The sequence below is a fragment of the Colius striatus genome, chromosome 18 (genome assembly GCF_028858725.1).
Source record: "Colius striatus isolate bColStr4 chromosome 18, bColStr4.1.hap1, whole genome shotgun sequence".
In the NCBI taxonomy this organism is placed as follows: domain Eukaryota; kingdom Metazoa; phylum Chordata; class Aves; order Coliiformes; family Coliidae; genus Colius; species Colius striatus.
The window spans coordinates 104,536-114,370 of NC_084776.1; positions in this window are offsets into that span (position 1 = coordinate 104,536).

Here is a 9,835-nt window from a genome sequence, read left to right on the forward strand (position 1 = left end):
TCGTGTCCCCTCACCACCCCTTTCTCCCCTCAAAACCCCCGTGTCCCCTCACCACCCTTGTCTCCCCTCACCATCCCAATGTCCCCTCACCCCCCCCGTGTCCCCTCACCAGCCCCGTTTCCCCTCACCACCCCCATGTCCCCTCACCATCCCCTTCTCCCCTCACCATCCCCTTCTTCCCTCACCAGCCCCGTGTCCCCTCACCACCCCTTTCTCCCCTCACCATCCCCGTGTCCCCTCACCGCCCCCTTCTCCCCTCACCATCCCAATGTCATCTCACCCCCCCCGTGTCCCCTCATCATCCCCATGTCCCCTCACCGTCCCCGTGTCCTCTCACCGTCACCGTGCCCCCTCTCTGTCCCCTTGTACCCTCACCGTCCCCATGTCCCCTCACCAGACCCATGTCCCATCACCAGCGCCGTGTCCCCTCACCACCCCCGTGTCCCCTCACACCCCCGTGTCCCCTCACCGCCCCCGTGTCCCCACTACCCCCTTCTCCCCTCACCATCCCAATGTCACCTCACCCAACCCGTGTCCCCTCATCATCCCCATGTCCCCTCACCGTCCCTTTCTCCCCTCACTGTCCCCGTGTCCTTTCACCGTCACCGTGCCCCCTCTCTGTCCCCTTGTACCCTCACCAGCCCCGTGTCCCCTCACCAGCCCCATGTCCCCTCATCACCCCCGTGTCCCCTCACCAGCCCCGTGTCCCCTCACCAGCCCCTTGTCCCCTCAGCAACCCCTTCTCCCATCACCACCACCTTCTCCCCCCACCACTCTCCTCACCACCCCCTTCTCCCCTCACCACACCCGGGTCCCATAACCCCCCCGTGTCCCCTCACCACCCCCGTGTCCCCTTTCCGTCCCCTTCTCCCCTCACCATCGCAGTGTCCTCTCACCGTCGCCGTGTCCTCTCACCGTCGCCGTGCCCCCTCACCGTCCCCGTGTCCCCTCACCAGTCGCATGTCCCCTCAGAAACCCTTTCTCCCCTCACCACCCCCGTGTCCACTCACCAACCCCGTGTCCCCTCACCACCCCCGTGTCCCCTCACCACCCCCTTGTCCCCTTTCCCCCTCACCATCTCCATGTCCTCTCACCGTCGTCGTGTCCTCTCACCGCCGCCGTGCCCCCTCACCGTCCCCATGTACCATCACCACCCCCCATGTCCCCTCACCCCCCCCGTGTCCCCTCACCAGTCCCATGTCCCCTCAGAAACCCTTTCTCCCCTCACCAACCCCGTGTCCACTCACCAACCCCGTGTCCCCTCACCACCCCCTTCTCCCCTCACCACCCCCTTGTCCCCTTTCCCCCTCACCATCTCCATGTCCTCTCACGGTCGTCGTGTCCTCTCACCGTCGCCGTGCCCCCTCACCGTCCCCGTGTACCATCACCACCCCCCATGTCCCCTCACCCCCCCCGTGTCCCCTGACCAGTCCCATATCCCCTCAGAAACCCTTTCTCCCCTCACCACCCCCGTGTCCCCTCACCACCCCCGTGTCCCCTCACCATCCCCTTCTCCCCTCACCGTCCCCGTGTCCCCTCACCATCCCCTTCTCCCCTCACCGTCCCCGTGTCCCCTCACCATCCCCATCTCCCCTCACCACCCCCTTCTCCCCTCACCATCCCAATGTCACCTCACCCCCCCCGTGTCCCCTCACCAGCCCCGTTTCCCCTCACCACCCCCATGTCCCCTCACCATCCCCTTCTCCCCTCACCATCCCCTTCTCCCCTCACCAACCCCGTGTCCCCTCACCACCCCTTTCTCCCATCACCACCCCCTTCTCCCCCCACCACCCCCTTCTCCCCCCACCACCCCCTTCTCCCCCTACCACCCCCTTCTCTCCTCACCACCCCCGTGTCCCCTCACCATCCCCATGTCCCCTCACCATCCCCTTCTCCCTTCACCATCCCCTTCTTCCCTCACCAGCCCCGTGTCCCCTCACCAGCCCCGTTTCCCCTCACCGCCCCCTTCTCCCCTCACCATACCAATGTCACCTCACCCCCCCCGTGTCCCCTCATCATGCCCATGTCCCCTCACCGTCCCTTTCTCCCCTCACCGTCCCTGTGTCCTCTCACCGTCACCGTGCCCCCTCTCTGTTTCCTTGTACCCTCACCATCCCCATGTCCCCTCACCAGACCCATGTCCCATCACCAGCCCCATGTCCCCTCACCATCCCCGTGTCCCCTCATCAGCCCCGTGTCCCCTCACCACCCCCCATGTCCCCTCACCACCCCCGTGTCCCCTCATCACCCCCTTCTCCCATCACCACCCCCTTCTCCCCCCACCACCCCCACTCTCCTCACCACCCCCTTCTCCCCTCACCCCCCCTGTGTCCCCACTACCCCCTTCTCCCCCCACCACCTCCACTCTCTTCACCCCCCACGTGTCCCCTCACCCCCCCCGTGTCCCCACTACCCCCTTCTCCCCTCACCATCCCAGTGTCACCTCACCCAACCCGTGTCCCCTTATCATCCCCGTGTCCCCTCACCGTCCCTTTCCCCCCTCACCGTCCCCGTGTCCTCTCACCGTCACCGTGCCCCCTCTCTGTCCCCTTGTACCCTCACCGTCCCCGTGTCCTCTTACCAGACCCATGTCCCATCACCAGCCCCTTCTCCCCTCACCACCCCTGTATCCCCTCACCAGTCCCGTGTCCCCTCACCACCCCCGTGTCCCCTCACCACCCCCTTCTACCTCACCCCCCCCCGTGTCCCCTCAGCATCCCCTTCTCCCCTCACCATCCCCTTCTGCCCTCACCACCCCCGTCTCCCCTCACCACCCCCGTGTCCCCTCACCATCCCCTTCTCCCCTCACCATCCCCGTGTCCCCTCAACACACCCTTCTCCCCCCACCACCCCCTTCTCCCCCCACCACACCCACTCTCCTCACCACCCCCTTCTCCCCTCACCCCCCCGTGTCCCCTCACCACCCCCGTTTCCCCTCACCGCCCCCTTCTCCCCTCACCATCCCAATGTCACCTCACCCAACCCGTGTCCCCTCATCATCCCCATGTTCCCTCACCGTCCCCGTGTCCTTTCACCGTCACCGTGCCCCCTCTCTGTCCCCTTGTACCCTCACCGTCCCCGTGTCCCCTCACCAGCCCCATGTCCCATCACCAGCCCCTTCTCTCCTCACCACCCCCGTGTTCCCTCACCAGCCCCGTGTCCCCTCACCAGCCCCGTGTCCCCTCAGCAACCCCTTCTCCCATCACCACCCCCACTCTCCTCACCACCCCCTTCCCCCCTCACCACACCCGGGTCCCCTAACCCCCCGTGTCCCCTCACCACCCCCGTGTCCCCTTTCCGTCCCCTTTTCCCCTCACCATCTCCATGTCCTCTCACCGTCGTCGTGTCCTCTCACCGTCCCCGTGTCCCATCACCACCCCCCATGTCCCCTCAGAAACCCTTTCTCCCCTCACCATCCCCTTCTCCCCTCACCACCCCCGTGTCCCCTCACCATCCCCGTGTCCCCTCACCAGCCCCTTCTCCCCTCACCAGCTCTGTGTCCCCTCACCATCCCCATCTCCCCTCACCACCCCCTTCTCCCCTCACCATCCCAATGTCACCTCACCCCCCCCGTGTCCCCTCACCAGCCCCGTTTCCCCTCACCACCCCCATGTCCCCTCACCATCCCCTTCTCCCCTCACCATCCCCTTCTCCCCTCACCAACCCCGTGTCCCCTCACCACCCCTTTCTCCCATCACCACCCCCTTCTCCCCCCACCACCCCCTTCTCCCCCCACCACCCCCTTCTCCCCCTACCACCCCCTTCTCTCCTCACCACCCCCGTGTCCCCTCACCATCCCCATGTCCCCTCACCATCCCCTTCTCCCTTCACCATCCCCTTCTTCCCTCACCAGCCCCGTGTCCCCTCACCAGCCCCGTTTCCCCTCACCGCCCCCTTCTCCCCTCACCATACCAATGTCACCTCACCCCCCCCGTGTCCCCTCATCATGCCCGTGTCCCCTCACCGTCCCTTTCTCCCTTCACCGTCCCTGTGTCCTCTCACCGTCACCGTGCCCCCTCTCTGTTTCCTTGTACCCTCACCATCCCCATGTCCCCTCACCAGACCCATGTCCCATCACCAGCCCCATGTCCCCTCACCATCCCCGTGTCCCCTCATCAGCCCCGTGTCCCCTCACCACCCCCCATGTCCCCTCACCACCCCCGTGTCCCCTCATCACCCCCTTCTCCCATCACCACCCCCTTCTCCCCCCACCACCCCCACTCTCCTCACCACCCCCTTCTCCCCTCACCCCCCTGTGTCCCCACTACCCCCTTCTCCCCCCACCACCTCCACTCTCTTCACCCCCCACGTGTCCCCTCACCCCCCCCGTGTCCCCACTACCCCCTTCTCCCCTCACCATCCCAGTGTCACCTCACCCAACCCGTGTCCCCTTATCATCCCCTTGTCCCCTCACCGTCCCTTTCCCCCCTCACCGTCCCCGTGTCCTCTCACCGTCACCGTGCCCCCTCTCTGTCCCCTTGTACCCTCACCGTCCCCGTGTCCTCTTACCAGACCCATGTCCCATCACCAGCCCCTTCTCCCCTCACCACCCCCGTATCCCCTCACCAGCCCCGTGTCCCCTCACCAGCCCCGTGTCCCCTCACCACCCCCTTCTACCTCACCCCCCCCGTGTCCCCTCAGCATCCCCTTCTCCCCTCACCATCCCCTTCTGCCCTCACCATCCCCTTCTGCCCTCACCACCCCCGTCTCCCCTCACCACCCCCGTGTCCCCTCACCATCCCCTTCTCCCCTCACCATCCCCTTCTCCCCTCAACACACCCTTCTCCCCCCACCACCCCCTTCTCCCCCCACCACACCCACTCTCCTCACCACCCCCTTCTCCCCTCACCCCCCCGTGTCCCCTCACCACCCCCGTTTCCCCTCACCGCCCCCTTCTCCCCTCACCATCCCAATGTCACCTCACCCAACCCGTGTCCCCTCATCATCCCCATGTTCCCTCACCGTCCCCGTGTCCTTTCACCGTCACCGTGCCCCCTCTCTGTCCCCTTGTACCCTCACCGTCCCCGTGTCCCCTCACCAGCCCCATGTCCCATCACCAGCCCCTTCTCTCCTCACCACCCCCGTGTTCCCTCACCAGCCCCGTGTCCCCTCACCAGCCCCGTGTCCCCTCAGCAACCCCTTCTCCCATCACCACCCCCACTCTCCTCACCACCCCCTTCCCCCCTCACCACACCCGGGTCCCCTAACCCCCCGTGTCCCCTCACCACCCCCGTGTCCCCTTTCCGTCCCCTTTTCCCCTCACCATCTCCATGTCCTCTCACCGTCGTCGTGTCCTCTCACCGTCCCCGTGTCCCATCACCACCCCCCATGTCCCCTCAGAAACCCTTTCTCCCCTCACCATCCCCTTCTCCCCTCACCACCCCCGTGTCCCCTCACCATCACCTTCTCCCCTCACCATCCCCGTGTCCCCTCACCAGCCCCTTCTCCCCTCACCAGCTCTGTGTCCCCTCACCATCCTCTTCTCCCCTCACCACACCTGTTTCCCCTCAACAGCCCGGTGCCCACACCATGCCCCACACCATCCCTATGCCCACACCGTGTCCCCTCACCATCCCTGTGCCCTCACCATTGTGTGCCCTCACCATCCCCTTCTCCCCTCACCATCCCCGTGTCCCCTCACCATCCCCTTCTCCCCTCACCATCCCCTTCTCCCCTCACCATCCCCATGTCCCCCCCCATCGTGTCCCTATCCCCCCGTCGCCCCCCATCATGCCATGCCTGTGCCCTCAGACCATCCTGAAGCTGCTGGTGATGGGCTCGGCACCCTCTCGCACGCGGGTGCTGATCCCCATCCCGCAGTACCCGCTGTACTCGGCCACCATCGCCGAGCTGGGGGCCGTGCAGGTCGGCTACTACCTGGAGGAGGAACGGTGCTGCGCAGTGGCGCTCAGCGAGCTGCGGCGGGCACTGGCCGAGGTCCGCCGGCACTGCTGCCCACGGGTGCTGTGCATCATCAACTCCGGCAGCCCCACCGGTACCCGGCCACACCACGGGCTGAGACGGGACCCCAGGAGTGGGATGGATCCCCAGGGGTGGGATGGGATGGGACTCCAGGGGGGGGGTGGGACCCCAGGGGTGGGATGGGATGGGACCCCAGGGGTGGGATGGGACTGGATGGGACCCCAGGGGTGGGATGGGATGGCACGGGACCCCAGTGGTGGGATGAGTCCCCAGAGGTGGGATGGGATGGGACTCCAGGGGTGGGATGGGACCCCAGGGGTGGGATGGGACTGGATCGGATCCCAGGGTTGGGATGGGATGGGACCCCAGGGGTGGGATGGGATGGCATGGGACCCCAGTGGTGGGATGAGTCCCCAGAGGTGGGATGGGATGGGACCCCAGGGGTGGGATGGGATGGGATAGGATGGGATGGGAACCCAGGGGTGGGATGAGTCCCCAGGGGTGGGATGGGATGGGACCCCAGGGATGGGATGGGATTGAATGGGATGGGATGGGACTGGATGGGACCCCAGGGCTGGGATGGGACCCCAGGGGTGGGACCTCAGGGGTGGGATGGGATAGGACTGGGATGGGACTCCAGTGGTGGGATGACACTGGGATGGGACCCCAGGGGTGGGATGGGACCCTGAGGTTGGGATGGGACCCCAGGGATGGGACGCCAGGGGTGGGATGGGATGGAATGGGATGGGACCCCAGGGGTGGGATCGAATGGGATTGGATGGTACTGGATGGGACCCCAGGGTTGGGATGTAATGGGACCCCAGGGGTGGAACCTCAGATGTGGGATGGGATAGGACTGGGATGGGACTCCAGGGGTGGGATGAGACTGGGATGGGACCCCAGGGGTGGGATGCGACCCCAGGGGTGGGAACCAGGGGTGGGATGGGACCCTGAGGTTGGGATGGGACCCCAGGGATGGGAATTCAGGGGTGGGATGGGACCCCAGGGTTGGGATGGGATGGGACCCCAGGGGTGGGATGAGTCCCCAGGGGTGGGATGGGATGGGACTGGATGAGATCCCAGGGTTGGGATGAGATGGGTCCCCAGGGGTGGGATGGGATGGGTTGGGATGGGATGGGACCCCAGGGGTGGGATGGGATGGGACCCCAGGGGTGGGATGGGACTGGATGGGACCCCAGGGTAGGGATGGGACCCCAGGGATGGGATGAGATGGGACGCCAGGGGTGGGATGGGATGGGTCCCCAGGGGTGGGATGGGATGGGTCCCCAGGGGTGGGATGGGACTCCAGGGGTGGGATGGGATGGGACTGGATTGGACCCCAGGGGTGGGATGAGTCCCCAGGGGTGAGATAGGATGGGACCCCAGGGGTGGAATGGGACCCCAGGGTTGGGATGGGATGGGACCCCAGGGGTGGGATGGGATGGGAGGGGAACCCAGGGGTGGGATGGGATGGGATGGGAACGCAGGGGTGGGATGAGTATCCAGGAGTGGGGTGGAATCGGACCCCAGGGGTGGGATGGGATGGGACTTCAGGGGTGGGATGGGATGGGATGGGACTGGATGAGATCCCAGGGCTGGGATGAGATGGGACCACAGGGGTTGGACCTTAGGGGTGGGATGGTATAGGACTGGGGTGGGACTCCAGGGGTGAGATGACACTGGGATGGGACCCCAGGGGTGGGATGCCATCGTAGGGGTGGGACCCTAGGGCTGGGATGGGACCCTGAGATTGGGATGGGACCCCAGGGATGGGACTCCAGGGGTGGGATGGGATGGGAACTAAGGGGTGGGATGAGTCCCCAGGGGTGGGATGGGATGGGACCCCAGGGGTGGGATGGGACTGGATGGGACCCCAGGGGTGGGATGGGACCCCAGGGGTGGGATGCCATCGTAGGGGTGGGACCCTAGGGGTGGGATGGGACCCTGAGGTTGGGATGGGACCCCAGGGATGGGACTCCAGGGGTGGGATGGGATGGGATGGGAACTAAGGGGTGGGATGAGTCCCCAGGGGTGGGATGGGACCCCAGGGGTGGGATGGGACCCCAGGGGTGGGATGGGACTGGATGGGACCCCAGGGGTGGGATGGGATGGGATGGAACTGGATGGGACCACAGGGTTGGGACTGGATGGGACCCCAGGGGTGGAACTGGATGGGACCGCAGGGGTGGGATGGGATGGGACCCCAGGGGTGGGATGGGATGGGACCCCAGGGGTGGGATGAGTCCCCAGGGGTGAGGTGGGATGGGACCCCAGGGGTGGGATGGGACCCAAGGGGTGGGATGGGATGGGATGGAATGGGATGGGACCCCAGGGGTGGGATGAGTCCCCAGGGGTGGGATGGGACCCAAGAGGTGGGACGGGATGGGACCCCAGGCGTGGGATGGGATGGGATGGGACCCCAGGGGTGGGCTGAGTCCCCAGGGGTGGGATGGGATGGGATGGGACCCCAGGGGTGGGATGGGATGTGACCCCAGGGGTGGGATGGGATGGAATGGCATGGATTGGGACTGGATGAGACCCCAGGGCTGGGATGGGATGGAACCCCAGGGGTGGCATGGGATAGGACTGGGATGGGACTCCAAGGGTGCGATGACACTGGGATGGGACCCCAGGGGTGGGATGCGACTGTAGGGGTGGGACCCCAGGGGTGGGATGGGACCCTGAGGTTGGGATGGGACCCCAGGGCTGGGACTTGAGGGGTGGGATGGGACTCCAGGGTTGGGATGGGACTGGATGGGATCCCAGGGGTGGGATGGGATGGGACCCCAGGGATGGGGTGGGATGGGACCCCAGGGGTGCGGTGGGATGGGACTGGATAGGACCCCAGGGGTGGGATGGGATGGGACCCAAGGGGTGGGACAAGTCCTCAGTGGTGTAATAGGATGGGACCCCAGGGGTGGGATGGGACCTCAGGGGTGGGGTGGGATGGAATGGGATGGGACCCCAGGGGTGGGATGGGACCCCAGGGGTGGGATGGGATGGGGCCCCAGGGGTGGGATGGGACCCCAGGGTTGGGATAGGACCCCAGGGTTGGAATGTGATGGGATGGGACTGGATTGGACCCCAGGGTTGGGATGGGATGGGAACCCAGGCGTGGGATGGGATGGGATGGGATGCGATGGGATGGGACGGGACCCCAGGGGTGGGGTGAGACCCCAGGGGTGGGGTGAGTCCCCAGGGGTGGGGTGAGTCCCCAGGGGTGGGATGGGACCCAAGGGGTGGGATGGGACCCAAGGGGTGGGATGGGATGGGATCCCAGGGGTGGGATGGGATGGGATGGGATGGGACCCCAGGGATGGGGTGGGACTGGATGGGACCCCAGGGCTGGGATGGGATGGGACCCCAGAGAATGGGACCCCAGGGGTGGGATGGGATAGGACTGGGATGGGACTCCAGGGGTGGGATGACACTGGGATGGGACCCCAGGGGTGGGACTTCAGGGGTGGGATGGGACCCCAGGTTTGGGATGGGACTGGATGGGACCCCAGGGGTGGGATGGGACCCCAGGGATGGGGTGGGATGGGACCCCACGTTTGGGATGGGATGGGACTGGTTAGGACCCAAGGGGTGGGATGGGATGGGACCCAAGGGATGGGATGAGTCTCAAGGGGTGGGATGGGACTCCAGGGGTGGGATGGGTCCCCAGGGGTGGGATGGGATGCGACCCCAGGGGTGGGATGGGACTCGATGGGACCCCAGGGTTAGGATGGGATAGGACCCCAGGGGTGGGATCTCAGGGGTGGGATGGGATAGGACTGGGATGGGACTCCAGGGGTGGGACTTCAGGGGTGGGATGGGATGGGACCCCAAGGGTGGCGATGGGACCCCAGGGGTGGGATGGGACCCAAGGGGTGGGATGGGATGGGACGGGATGGGACCCCAGGGGTGGGAT